This window comes from Phyllostomus discolor, chromosome 1, assembly GCF_004126475.2.
Source record: "Phyllostomus discolor isolate MPI-MPIP mPhyDis1 chromosome 1, mPhyDis1.pri.v3, whole genome shotgun sequence".
Taxonomy (NCBI): Eukaryota; Metazoa; Chordata; class Mammalia; order Chiroptera; family Phyllostomidae; genus Phyllostomus; species Phyllostomus discolor.
In genome coordinates, this window is record NC_040903.2 from 20,589,940 (window position 1) to 20,603,430 (window position 13,491).

The 13,491-nt window shown below is 37.2% G+C and overlaps 1 non-coding gene across 1 annotated transcript; it reads right to left on the bottom strand.

Annotated features, from left to right (window-relative positions):
• Positions 1–6,400: 6,400 nt before the first annotated feature.
• Positions 6,401–6,564, bottom strand: LOC114493756. The gene has a single exon (XR_003684354.1). It is a non-coding gene; the product is annotated as a U1 spliceosomal RNA (small nuclear RNA).
• Between the last annotated feature and the right edge of the window lie 6,927 nt (positions 6,565–13,491).

Here is a 13,491-nt window from a genome sequence, read left to right on the forward strand (position 1 = left end):
TGGTCACCGTGTGGCTCCTGATGTCTTTTGTACTCTATGCGTGCCAGTGGCCTATTCCCTGCATGCTGGCCTTTCCTGAGGCTGCTGCCCACTGGCCCAGCACCTGCATCCTATCCATCCGGCTGTCAGCTCGCTGGTGCATCTATGTGCCTGGCCAAACAGGGCCAAGAAATGCAACACAAGTCACCAGCACTGCTGATATTTCTTGAGCAGGGCATGACACGGGGCTTGTCACCTGGCCATGAGATCTCCAGAGTCCGCTGGCCCAGTAACTCTTGGGCCCCTAACCTCCAACTGGGCTAGCAAGAGAAAGGGAAATTGGCCAAGACCACACGCCCTCCATTTAAATCTTCTACACCAAAATCCTGTGTGCTGTGGGCACATCCAACATTTCTAGACAATTCTGTGGGCTGGAGTGGTACATGTCAGCTTGTACAGCAACTCTGCCACTCCTCTTGCCACTGTGATTCAGAAGCAGGTAGGAGGTTTTAGCCATGTGCAGGGACACAGCATCTCTGCCTGGGGTGGGGCGTCACTATGTTCATCCCCACAATGTATGTGTGTTGTGACTTTTGTAGCTTGCGCATGCTCTGTGCAAGCTATGTGATGAGCCATGTCAGTTGCTTACCCTCCCCCAGGGGTATGAAAGTCTGTCACACAGTTTCGGTTGTAATTTCAATCCTGCCATCTAAGCACTTCCTGACCCCTTCCTTGTCATGGACCTGGGCTCTCCTGTGCCACCTCAGGGCTCCCTCTCCTCTGCCCAGGGATCAGGCCAGATCCCCCTTGTTACAATAGCATTTAACATTATTATATTGCTTATTGATCTATTCAGTATTTTATAATAAGTTTCCAATTTCAATATCTGTCTGTGAGAAGACAAATGTCACCTTGTCACACTCAGTGGACCCTGGCATTTAGCAGGCACACCGTTACACAGAGATCTGGAATTGAGGAAAGCATGTCCTTCCTCTTCCTGCTTCTTCATCAGAAGGGTCAACTGTTTATTCTGAAAAAGGCAACTTGTGATATCTGTTGCAGTTCAATGTTTCTTATGGCTGAGTAGTATTCTACAGTGTATAAATACAGCACACCTTCTTATCTGATCTTTTATCAGAGAACAATTTGGTTTTCTCCATGTCTTGGTCACTATAAATAGTGTTGCACCAAATATAGGGGTGCATATCTTTGTAAATAAGTGTTTTCAAGTTTGCAGGGGGGCGGCGGGTAGAAACTCAGAAGAGAGATCGCCGGGTCAAATGGTAACTCTACTCTTAATTTTCTGAATAGCCAACATACTGTTTTCCATAGTGGCTGTACCAGTTTACATTGCTACCAGCAGTGAATGAGGATTCCTTTTTTCCCCACAACCTCTCCAACACTTCTTGTTGCCTGTCTTGTTGATAACGGGCATTCTAACAGGTGTGAGGTGCTATCTCATTGTCTTTTGTGACAACATGGATGGCCTTTGAGAATAGTACGCTAAGGAAAATAACAGTCGGAAAACGCTAAGTACCATATGAATTCACTTATATATGATATATAAAACCAAAATTCATAGACACATACTACAGTATGGTATGGTTACCAGAGTGAAGGGGGGTGAGGGGATGTAGTAAAGGGTAAAGGAGGCCAAATATATGGTGGGAGAAGATTATATGACTTTGGGTGGTGGGCACACCATGCAATATACAGATCATGTATCCTAGAAATGTACACTTGAAAACTATCTAATCTGCCCTAACTGGTATGGTGAAATTACTGCCCACAGCAATTTCAGAAAGCTTTCAAACAATAATGAAAACTGTATCACTCAAGAAAAGGCTAAGCACACTCCAAACTGGAAAAAGTGAGTGACAAACCAATTGTCGGTAATGATCTTTGCTGCTCTGAGCCCCAGACAGAAGAACGTGGGACACCCAGACTCTCGTTGAGGTCGAGATTATTCCCAGTATCTAGCCCAGAAGTCGTCAATCATGTGACTTTTTAGAGCAGGGAGGACAGGGCTGCACAATGTGGTGGACCCCTCTGAGTCTTTCCCCACCCCTCCTCCTAGGGACAGTGCGCTGTCAAGGTCACTGGCTGCAAAAGCTCCATCAGCCCTTGTCTGTTGGTGCAGGAAAAGTGGTGCAGGAGAGATCTTATCAGTGTCTGAAAATAGAAGCTGAGTTACGCTATAGCTAGGGTTTTACAGCTAGAGGTGAGTGATTTGGGGGTAAGTTATATAGGAGTGGAAAGTTGCTGGATTACTATTATGATAATTGTTTTGGATTGAGGGGCACAAGGAACACGAGGAACTTAAAATGCATTATGATCAGTAAGCTGTTTAGTCATTTTGTTGCCTTGCTTTCTAGGAACTGGTATTCCCTGCAGTAAGCATTTGAATTATTGTTAACCTGCTTTCAGTATTGCTTAGCAAAGAACAGGAAATTATGTTTCTTCCAAGAACTGTTTATGCATGGAAGTATTACTGGGCCAAAATTGTGTAACACAGGAATAAAAAAGTATTTTGTTTCAGTTATTAAAGTTTCATCTGCTTATTTCACATGGATTCCTTCCTTAGTTCTGTATTGTTACTACTATTGCATATTACAGGTTGGCTCAAATTTGATTGTTTTTTATTTATGTTTTTGAATAGCATTATTCTAGAGCTCCTTTTATTTGGACATTTTTCCATCTCCTTTATGTTCAATACATATCAAAATTCAGTAGACTTTCCTGCAATTTGTATTCTGCCTTTATTCATTCAGATATACCACTCATTGTCACATCAACTGTTTTCAGTTGATGATAACTGTTACATTTTTATTATGACTTTTTTCCTAGGTTTCAATCAATTTTCATATACTAACTAGTTCACATGTATAAGATTTTATTCCATCATCACATCCTTGTCTACATGTCTAAACATCAACCAGTGGGTATCCTCTTAAAAGAGCTTTTTAAAAGTTCCATTGGGGATTTTATTATTTGGATGGGTTTGATGATTTGGAAATAAAATTAACTCTGTTCTCTCCGCTGACTCTTCACCCCTGTCCTATGATAGTTTTTAGTTGGTATTAGTAACAATAGCTGCACTTGTCTCCCCAAATAACCTTTCTGTCTCCTTCCCATGACCAAGAATAGAGTTAAATTTCTTAAAAATTGATGTTTGATTTTTATAAACAGGTTTTTCCTGTGGGCTCTTAATTACTTTCTGCCCAATCCCACATTCACATAGTAACCAGATTATATTTTCTAAAACTGCTTTGACCTTGTTACTTAAAAGTCTTCAGTGATATGGAATTGTTGATTAGTTAACATCTAAGCTTTAGGGTTACTTACAGCAAATCTCTGGCCAATCTTAGTGAATTTATAGGAAAACACTACAGTTACCATGTTTGTATGTCACCGAACTCATCACACTGGCCCCTTTGCTCTGCCTTAACTCCGTCATCCATTTTTACCCATTGCTGAGCTTACGTTCTCCCTGCTTAGAATACTGTTTCTCTAGGTTGTATGCATCCTTTAATCCCCACTTAAAATTTCTCTTCCATGAAATCTTCCCACAGCAGTATAGTCCACAGGGTTAGTTAAATGTTGGAACATGATAGACCGAAAGACAAATTGTTGGGTGTCATTATTTTTAGAGATCTGACATTCAGTAAGCCCTGGGTATGATTCATTGAAAACTCTCTGCAGAGTAGGAGGGTATTGAGGTAGAAATGCAAAGTGATTTGGTTCACTGGGAGTTAACAGGCAAGTGAATGAATAAACAGGCTAGAACATCAGTGAATTGTTCCGAGATGAAAAGTACCTTTGGTACCTTCAGGCGGCACTGAAAATTTTTTCTTATTCATTAGGCTGTAGTACGGCTCAGCTTCTCTTACATAATGTATTGTCTCTGTTTCTATCCCATTAAATGTGCGAAATATATTGAAGTCAATTTGTTTCTAGTCTCTTTTGAAAAAAGTATATAGTTTATTATCTTCTAGGACTTTTCAAAGTTATAAAAGACAAAGAAACTACATGTTCAAGTATTTTTCACATAAAGCTGTTTCCAAAGTAAAACCTAGAATACTTTTCATTAGCAACAAAGCTTCCTTCAGGGATAAATGTGCTCATTGCTTTATTGCTTCAGTCGTTGCTCTTTTAAATAGATGAGGCTTAAGAGTAGAAAATAGCACATGCTAAGTCTTCAGGAAGTTCATATTCACGGAATGTAAAGGTATGGGGAAATCAAACACAACTGGCCCCATGTGTATTTTTATATCTTATTCTTTAGTTAACTGAACAGAATCTTTTTTTCCCTAGTATCTAGTTGACTCTCTCTCTCTAGAAAATGAAACACTTTGGGGATTTCTGAAAGGTGCTTACTTCATGTCTTGTTTGTGTGCTCACTCAGATGACATTTCCCATACACAGTGATTATTTTTAAATAATATTTCCCAAGTGTTCTGAGGAATCTTAGTCTCCTGAGATCACAAGACAAAGAATAAGAAAAAAATCTGTGTTCAAATACCTTGGGGAAAACTGTTCAACTTCCATTTGGAGATTCACATGGCATATTACAATTTTAAAGGCTCTGAGGAGTCCTACAGGAGATAAACATTTATATTTAATTTAGTTTCTGTAGGATTTTACATAGCAGTCATTAGAACCATACTTTTCAAAATATTTCCGTTAAGGAAAAGTTTTTCTTGGTCTCTAAACTACCGTGATATAATACTGTTATAAAATACTGTAGAAGTATATAATTAAAAACATGACATAAAAATATAAGCTCAGATTTTCATTTGTATCTTTAATAAAACAATATTTTACATTTCTAAAAAATCAAAAATACTCTCGATTTTTCTTTGTGGACTGAGCCTGGCTCATAATCATAATTTGATTGACATAGTCATTAAATACATGGGCTGCCAGAGTTCTCAGAAAGTCTTTAGTTTAGTTAAAGAAGAGTTGGTAGTAACCTAAAATGTAAAATCATTATTATTATTATTTTCATTGCTATTCTTCTACAGCTGTCCCAGTTTTCCCTCTTTGCCCTCTTCTAGCCAGCCCAACCTCTGTGCCCACTGTCAATCCCCACACCGTCATGCATGTCCATGGGTCTTCCACTGACTTTAAATGTTTTAGGAAACTCCGTTTACTTGGGATGTATCATGTTCATTATTCCCATATTGAAATATTTCTAGATAAGAGACCAACCCTGGCCTAGTTGGTTTCATATTCTTTCTCCAGTCTCCTTCCCTTTAGATTAGCTTTTCCAACATAAAACTGTGTTTGCTCACAGCAGCAGAGCCCATATGCCTTGTTCTGTTCCCGCCACAAATTACAGACAGACCTCCTTGCACGTGCAGTTTATTCATCTTCTTGGCCAAGCCTACCTTCAATGGGCCTTGGTCCAAGTGATAAAATGGCTTCCATTCATAAAGATACAAAAATTGATTTTTCATTTGGGTAAGTCCATTAGCAAACACAAATGACCTATGACTCACCCCCCTGTTACAATAGACTTCATTCAAATATTTTTTGTCTGTCTAACTTAGGCTTGCACAAATTTTGCCTTGACAGGACTCTTTTTGTTATATGTGAATCTAAATATATAGATTACTAAGATATTTCTCTACTAATTTAAGAATTACTAAGTCAATGTAAAAGTGTTGGTACACTATTTTGTATCTGATGACATCAAGCTGCTTTGCATCACTTAAAAAAGTACAAATATGTTCCCCATAATGATTTATATTAAGCTGTAGAACATTATTTTATAACTCTAAACCATTCTTATTTATACACATGATGAAACATAATGAAATTCATATGCCAATTAAGCAATATTTTGTATATTTAAGAACATGTTTTTTATTGTAAATGCTCACAAATCTAGCTTAATAGAGCATGTCCTGATTTTTTGCATTTTTTATTTTCTATATTATAATGCACTCATTTTTTCCTCATGATTCTTCTGAAACAAAGGTCATCATTATTCTTTTACTTGCTACAATTTTATAAACATATCTAGCTATTTCAATTTTTAATTGTTCTGGTTCGGTTAATAAAGATTTATTTCTTCAAGTGTCTTTTTGGGATTTTTACTTGATTTTATAATATTTTCTGAAGTGGGAAGTGAGGAAAATAGTAAGTCAAGTATCTTACACAGCTCCTGTCAATATTTTTTCTTTGTGAGAGCTTATCATGTTTATCAGCTTTATTTTTCAAAAAGAGTGCTCATTGAGAAATAAAATAGAATTATATGATGATTCATGGGCCCTTCAGTGACCACCTAGTGAATGATGGGAACTTTGTATAATATTCCACAGAAATTATAACATTTATCAGTCATCTTAGCATATTCTTACTGATTTGCCAACAGAATGCTTTAAGGACTCTCCTTCTCTCTCTTTTTTTTCTTTTTCAGGGGAGAGTGCAAACATAATCCTCTACTACCACAAATTATACAGTAGAATTTCCCACATTTGGGGAAATCACAGGGTTCAGCACATCTGGAGTGCAATGAGTAAGCCTCACCCTGGGAAAACCACCTTCATGATCGTGGTATCTTCCCTGCCTGGTAAGTATAAGGACTCTCTCTTAATTCAAAATAGCAACACTTAAATGTTATATTTTAAAGCATTAAGGATATATCGTTTAATGTAATTTCCAGGGTTTGGTTTTGTCTTTATAGTCAGCAAGTAGTTGCACTTTGATCCATGACTATCAATTCTTATGGATGCACTGCACCAGGTTCATCATAAATAAAAGCTCTGGTTTAAAAAATAGATAATATTGGAGATGAAGATTTTTAACTGCACTTTGTCATAAAAGAAAATTCAATTGAGTTTCCTTTTCAGGTTAGAGAAATAAGAACACAGAGAGATTGAATTGCCCAAATTTGTGCAGTGAGAAGAAGGCATAACAAGAATCTAACTGGGCCCTTCCTGCACCGATGCCCAGGTTTCCAACCACTAGACAAAACTTCTTCTTTAGTAAACTGCTTGGGAGTAAGTGTGCATTGCCCTTCTCTCATCCTTTGAGATTTCTAACACGCCTTTTAAAATTAAGGTCCAATTTGTTCTATCCTTTTGATCATTTTTCCACTACTAAAATCCATTGATCTTAGGAAAATGATATGTGATAGACAATGCTGTAACTAACTTGAAATATCCCTGTTCAGCGGTCTGTAATGAAAATGACATACTCAGTTTTCAATTTAGAGCTTTGATGTGCTCAGGGGTGCTGTATGCCTGGATTTTGAAATAACAGCCTTCATGTATGTTGAAAACTCTTTTTTTAAACTCCCAAACTCCCCTTAATTTTACGTTGCTCGATGTGCTCTCTGTAGTCCCCTCACTTCATCTCAACATGGACTGGAAGGCAAGTGTCCCTTGGAGCTAGTTGTATTCCCATTCTCTAAATGAGCTGATTATGGACTGAGGTGGATGTCATTCTCTTTGAGGTGTGGAACTCCTCTCTCTACAGACCAATTAAGCAAAAGAATGCTGAGCCGGCTTCTGACAGGTAAAACTCTCAAAACACACAGCAACTGTCAGCCTAGGTACCTTTAAGCAATTTCTGTAAGAGAATTTTTTGAAAGGTTGAGCTAATGGGTTTGAGTATAGCTGTGCACAATGTTTTGCAGAGCCAGCAAAACTAAGGAAATGTAAGTTTTTGCCAGTTTCCTTAAACAGGAGCTCTCTGCTTTCACAAACAAGGCCTCGTGGAAGTGCAAGGATGCCTTCACTGCTAGCAAGGGTTTTTGATTGGGGTAAGCAGCAGTCTTGAACTCAGACCACCCTGTGGCCTTTCGCTGCTGACACAAAGAAGGGCAAGTCGGGTTGTATTGAGGACATTTGGCTAAACTTGTCCTTTCATTCTTTTCCCAGGCTTTTATCCTCTTTTCAGGGAATTTTGCAGCAGCCTTTTTTCTACATAAGGATATCTGAGATTCTGTTGCCACTAATCTATATCAGATTTTTTTGAAGGACTAGATCTATTGCTTGGGGATAGAGCTGCATACATTTTCTTAATTTAATATGAACTTTAGCATAGCACGGGAAGTTCAGAACCTAGGCTTGAGGATCCAGTAGACCTGGATCGGTGCACTGAGTTCAACCACCCAATAGCTGAGTGTCCTGGAGTGTTCGTTAACCCTTCACTATTAGCCCATTATCCCCAGTTCTCAGCTCACAGGTCTGTTCACACACCTGCAGCGCATCTCAGCATGCTTGGCCCACAGTGCATGCTCAGTGAGTGAGTATACCTTATCCATATTCTGAGTACTTCCAAAGAACAAACTTAGTTTCCAGTTAAAAAAGATATATTTTCTACAGAAGACTCCACTGAGTTTTCCAACCATACTGCTAAGTTCACCAGCATTATGATTGTGTTTCACTCAGGAAAGAGCAGTGTTTTAGACCAATCAAATCCATGAACTAATTTTCTACAATCCACGTGCAGTGACTTATTTTTACATTTTTAAATGTATCATAAAAATAAAAACAGAAAAGAATAATATTTTGTGGCACATGAAAATGACATGAAATTGTACTTTCAGTCATTAAGTGTACATAAAGTTTATACAAAGTGTACATAAAGTTTAATTGGAACATAGGCATGCTCCTATGTTTAGATATTGTGTAGGGCTGCTACAGCGCCACAAGGCCCAGTTGAATAATTGCAACAGAAACTATACACCAGAAAAGCCAGAACTACACTCTGGCCCTCTGCAGAACCCTGGTCTGGAAGACTGGGCAGGGTCATGTCAGTGTATTAAGAATGTCTTGTTGAATAGATCACTGACTGCTTAAACACATCAACCCAGATATTACAATGTAACATGGAACCAAGCAAAATGTTTACATTGACTTTGTATGGTAGTGCTTATTTGTCTGTATGTTTGTTTGTTTTAAGCATCTCAGGGATGGGGGAATGAAGTCCAAACACATAATTTATCTGAAAAAATATATTCCTGAGTCAGCATGCTCTAAAGCTCTAGTTTTTCTAGCAAACTTGTCTTATTTTTGTAACTCATTTCGCCACCTAGGAAGACAAGTTTCCTATTTGGGATCAAATAATCACTAGTTTTTAGTCGTTCTGTGAAGTTCTAAAATTTAAATTGAGTAGGCTCTTACTATTTTTTATTAAAAAATCACCCTTGAGTTTATTATTTTACTTAATGCCAAAATTAAGAGTGTGTTACTATATATAACTTTTTGTAAAGTCTACTCTTAAACATTTTAAGCAGTCTTCATGACCTCCATATGCAGTTGCCCTGAGTTTGTTGCCAGAAATAATGAAAAGTTCAGTGCAGTAATTCTTGACTCTGCACCCTCTTGATGTATAAAATGATTAAAAAGCATATTCTTTTTTACTTGACTATTCTAAACATTTTAAATATACTGTAATTTATTTGAAAGCTCCGTAAATTTCAATTTCACTTAAATAATACAATTGAAAAATGTCGAGGAAAAAAATGAGAAAAGTTAACAGTGTTTTTTTGTGTCTTTGTAACTATTTCACGATCTTTTCCAATTTTGATCCTCAAATAAATGTGTGCATGCAGCTACACATTCAAATGATAAGATGGATGAAGGACAAACGGATTCAGACCCAAAGAAACAGGAGAGTGAAATAAGTTGTTGAAAATTAGGGCAGCATGATAGGCAGGAAACAATTAGGGCTCAGCAATTCAGAGCTCGGGAGAAATAGAGGGCAAGGAATAACGTAATGTGACAGGTGAAGAATGTGCTGGGTTTTACACGGTGATGGAGGAAGATGGAGCAGTTGGATAGGGAAGGAAAATCAGATGAACATCTGCTGACTCCAAATAAGGTGTCAACGCCCGAAAGGTGAGATAGGAAACTAAACAAGAAAAGTGTATTCGTTAAGGGCTCCAGAATGTTTATGAGAAATGAAAGAAGTTTCTTAAAGATGAAAGAGACTTTTCTGTTTCTGTAACCGTAAACATATTTAGTCCTTGGGTGTTTTCTTCTTCAATGTGTATCAAAGGTGCTGATTTTCTTTGTAAATGTTTAATCGATTAAAAAATCCTAATATGTTGTACACAGTGGATTTATCTTTTCAAATACCTTAATTGAAATAACTCTAGTTCCACTCCATATAAGCATTATTTAAAAAAAAATTTCACAGGGTATGACTATTATGACTGATTACTTTAAAACCTAAATAACCCATCAATATTTTCTCACATAGTTAAATATTTACCAATAACAGTACAATTTTCTCATATAAGAAAGTAAAATATGAGAGACACAATTATTTATACTGTTCTACTTTCGCTACTGTTTTCCTAAATCTCACATTTCAAAATGCAGTGATAAAGTTAAACAAATAAGCAAACAATAATCACTCTCCCACCTCCTCCTTCAAATAAGAACAAGAACAGGAATAAGAACAATAACAACAATAAAAAGAAGCACCAAATGCACTGGATAATAGAGGATGTTTTATAACAGCGATTTCCATCGAAATAATATGAGCACTACATGAGGAACAGTAGTCTGAAGGAATATACATTTTCTCAGTGTGAGACAAATAGCATTTACCAAAATGTAATGGACTCCATACACTTGAGAAAAAAACAAACAATAGAAACCAGCAAATTGTAAGCCCATGTCACACTCTGTATCAACAGTGTGTCCTGAGTCCTGGTATTTACTTAGATTTATTTTGTATTCCTATGCCTGGGCACTACCCAATGATACCAGTAAGAGAGTGTTTTTTTCTCACAACTTTAGGGAGCATGAAATTTCTCCACCTTTTCTGGGGATGTTTTGAGAGTTTAAATGTGCAAACTGGCTCCAAATATTTAGTCAATTACACACATGTGGAGAGGCAATTTTAAAAGGAAAATTAATGACAATCTCAGGATATTATGCAGCTAGGATCAAAGACTAATTTACTATGATATAAAAAAGGGGAAATAACAAGGGGGAAATAACAAGGGGAAATAAATTGTGGTGTCTACAGTAGAAATGGAAATTCATTCCTTTTTTGTCGTTCAAGGATAAGGCCAAAGGGAAACTCACTAGTTTTACATCTTCAGATGAATCTCTCAAATATAGTTTCTAAGTAGTAAAAATAGGCTTGTTTTTAACGTTTCTTAACCACTATTGGTAGCTATTGTTCAATGTAAGCTCTCCTCCTGATTCCTACCACGATTCCCCTTATTTTTCAATACATTTTTCTGTCCTCACTTCTTTGATACAATTTATTCTTAAAATGTAACCTTAGTTGGTTATCAGAGAACCAAAAATCTCAAGACAGTACCAATGTTCTATAACAGTTAGTAACCATTGGATATTATGGTGTTTGTTCTGTTACTTAAAACTCCCCATATTCTTAGAAGTTAAACTTATCGGAGGTAAATTTTATCATGAATCACTGAACTCATATATTTTTACACAGGTAACAAGGAGATTACATTGTATAATAATAGATTAACTCTATTTTTCTCTACAACTTGCAATGAGTACATTTTGAATTGGTTATTGTATTTACTATTTATGACCAGTCATATTTAGAATATGTATTCCTAGCAACAATATATACAGTGGTACCTCGGTACCTGTGGCCAGTTTGTTCTGGAGCTCATGACGAGTGCTGAAACCAGCAAGTGCCCAACCATGAAGCATTTTCTCTTTGGGGGTGGCGTCCTGACTCATACAAGTTCTAGCAAGGGCAACAGGTCCTGAGCCGGCACCCAGTGCTGAAACATTTCTTCTCATCAAAATGCAGCATGTACAGGGTTTGATGAGTTCTGAAGCCAACAAGTACTGAGGTATGACAGTAATGTCCTTTTAAAATATAACCAAAGACACTGAAATAGAGAACAGGCTGACAGTGTTCAGAGGGGAGAGAATTTCAGGGGAATTTCAGGGGGAAAGGGGAAGGGTTTACAGGAACAAGTATAAAGGATACATGGAAAAAACTAGGGGTGAGTGGAAATGGGAGGGAGTTGGGGAGGGGTGAGTGGGTGGGCTGGGATGGAAGTAAAAGAGAGACAATTGTTCTTGAACAACAATTAAAATAAAATTTTAAAAAAGTACACAACCTCTCAAAATAATAAGAACTTGCAGTTTTCTGGTGCCTAATTTTTTTTGCAATGCTCTCTCAAGGGTATTTATGTCTTTGCACCCCAGGAGACAAGCTGCATTCTAAACCAAGTACCAAAGCTACATACACAGATCACCTGCTCATTATCCAATCCCCAGCCTCGGCTCTATCCTCCTTTCCTAGCCAAGAAGCTACACTCTATTTGTTACTTTGATCGATATTTCATATTCATTGTCATTACCATAAATGCACATTCCTTTTTGGTCTTGAAGTAAGTATCAAAGAACAGATTAAGCAAAATTATGCTATTCCTGATTCTGTTCCCAACCAGACAGAATCAGTACGTTAGGCAACACAAAGGCTTTCAGTGCTGATCCAGGAACACGGTCATACTGACATGGATCTTTAAGCAATGCTATCCTTGCTTTTGTGTTTGATGTTTTAGCAATTCTTTGGTTAGGGTTTCAGATCAAATTTCACTCATTCATTCCTTCATTCCATTGCTTGTAAAATTAAGGAAAATATTTTTAGTTCACACGATGTGCTAAACACAGTCGTAGTCCTGGGACTAATAATCACAGCCAGCTTTATGAAATGCTTACTTTATGTCCTGAGCTAAAAACTTGATACTTACTTGTCATAATATAGCTTGAAAATCACATGAAGTATGCACTGATATTACACCCACTGCAGAGGAAAACAAATTGACAGTCACTTAAGTTAAATAGCTTACTAAGCCAGGGTACACAGCTGAACTGGGGCAGAGTACAATTTGAACACAAGCACTTGAATTTCCAAGACTACACTGTTTTTCACAAAAGAAAATAAGGTTTCTAGTGTATGAGTTCTCATTATCTAGTGGTAGAATACAAGTATTAAACAGATAATTTTACTGTAATTAGAATAACATAGAACTATGAGTAGTCATTATGGTAGAAGGTGCAATAGAACATTTAGACGGAAACGATTTTTGAGATAGCCACCTTAATTCACTACCAGGTTGCTCCAAGTGCCTTCAAGCAGGTTGTTATGTGTTCTGGCTGGTGTGGCTCAATGGATTAAGTGCCAACCTGTAAACCAAAGAGTCACCAGTTCGATTCCTAGTTAGGGCACATGCCTGGGTTGCAGGCCAGGTCCCCAGTAGGTGGTGCATGAGAGGCAACCACACATTGATGTTTCTCTCCCTCTCTTTCTCCCCCCTCCCTCTCTCTTTAAAAATAAATAAATAAAATCTTAAAAAATAGGTCATTATGTGAGATGAAACTGGAAAGTTTCCATGTATCCTTGACTTATATGTATATGTTATGTTTTCGGTCTTTTCCATATTCCTATATCAATGTCTAGCACATTACACTACTAATTCACTTCTCAGTTTTCTTTTTGTAACAAAGTAGAGAATTTAACATCATTTATTATGTAACATTGAATAAA